Source organism: Sapajus apella, unplaced genomic scaffold (genome assembly GCF_009761245.1).
Source record: "Sapajus apella isolate SASKATOON/1434 unplaced genomic scaffold, GSC_monkey_1.0 scaffold13, whole genome shotgun sequence".
Classification (NCBI taxonomy): domain Eukaryota; kingdom Metazoa; phylum Chordata; class Mammalia; order Primates; family Cebidae; genus Sapajus; species Sapajus apella.
In genome coordinates, this window is record NW_022436953.1 from 33,220,788 (window position 1) to 33,222,296 (window position 1,509).

The following is a 1,509-nucleotide window of genomic DNA, read 5'->3' on the forward strand; positions in this document are numbered from 1 at the left end:
TGCTTATGTAGCCCTTTAATACTTAGATTTCCTTCCTCCTTCCTTCACTGGAAGCCTCTGCAAGGGGCAGCGCGGACGCTCTCCACCATGCTGCTGCTCGGCTTTGGCCCATCCAGTGACTTTGTTCATTGCATTAGTCCTTGCTCATGCTGCTGTGAAGAAATAGCCAACGCTAGGAAAGAGGTTTTATTTTTTTTTTTTATTTTTTATTTTTTTTAAAGTTCAGCTTTTTATTGAACACATTATAAAAGAGGTTTAGTCAAAGAGACCAAAGCCCATATCATCATCAGACTCTTCGGATTCTTCTTTCTTTGCTTCCACTTTCTTCTTCTCAGCTGGAGCAGCAGCAGTGGAGGGGGCAGGACCTCCTGCTGGTGCAGCACCAGCTGCTGGAGCAGGCCCACCAGCCCCTACATTGCAGATGAGGCTCCCAATGTTGACGTTAGCCAGGGCCTTTGCAAACAAGCCAGGCCAAAAAGGTTCAACATTTACACCGGCTGCTTTAATGAGGGCCTTGATCTTATCCTCTGTGACGGTCACCTCATCGTCGTGCAGAATGAGGGCCGAGTAGATGCAGGCGAGCTCGGAGACGGAGGCCATGATGCGGGTGAGTGTGGGGCTAGCGCTGCCGGACGCGGTGCTAGTCGCCGGATGAAGTGAGGGCCTCACCCCAACGCGGCCTTAGCTTCCTCGGAAGGACCGAGCACCTTGGCGGCAGCTGAGAAAAACAGAGGTTTTATTTTTAATTTTTGTTATTGAGACAGAATCTTGCTCTTGTTGCCCACACTGGAGTGCAGTGGCATGATCATAGCTCTCGGCTCATGGCAACTTCTGCCTCCTGGGTTCAAACAATTTTCCTGCCTCAGCCTCCCCAGTAGCTGGGACTACAGGTGCCCACCACCACACCTGGCTAAGTTTTGTATTTTTAGTACAGACAGGGTTTTGCCATGTTGGCCAGGCTGATCTTGAACTCCTGACCTCAGGTGATCCACCCACCTCTGTTTCCCAAAGTGTTGGGATTACAGGTGTGAGCCACCTAGCCAGGCTGGAAAGTTTAATTGACTCACAGTTCCAGAAGACTGGGAGGCCTCAGGAAACTTACACTCATGGCAGAAGGGGAAGCAAACATGTTCTTCACCTGGAGGCAGGAGAGAGAAGTGCAGAGCAAAACGAAGAAAAGCCCCTTATGAAGCCATCAGGTCTCGTGAGAACTCACCCACGATCACGGGAACAGCATGAGGGAAGCACCTCCAAGATCTAATCACCTCCCTCGAGGTCCCTCCCCCAACAAGTGGGAATTACAATTTGGATTACAATTCAAGATGAGGTTTTGGGTGGGGACACAGCCAAACCATATTATTCACTCAGCGTCCAGGGCTGTGCTCCGTGCTGGGACACCCGGGTGGAACAGGTGGGTCTCCCCTCAGAGGGCCTCTCGATTCCTTTCAGGTTTGTGAGGCTCTGGTTTTGCGAGTGCATCCATGTACTGGGCTGTGTTATCAGTACCCT

General features: G+C 51.0%; 1 pseudogene across 1 annotated transcript; it reads right to left on the reverse strand.

The window, feature by feature from the left end:
* Positions 1-209: 209 nt before the first annotated feature.
* Positions 210-737, reverse strand: LOC116554152 (annotated as a pseudogene). The gene has a single exon (XR_004270080.1). The product of XR_004270080.1 is annotated as a 60S acidic ribosomal protein P1 pseudogene (transcript).
* Between the last annotated feature and the right edge of the window lie 772 nt (positions 738-1,509).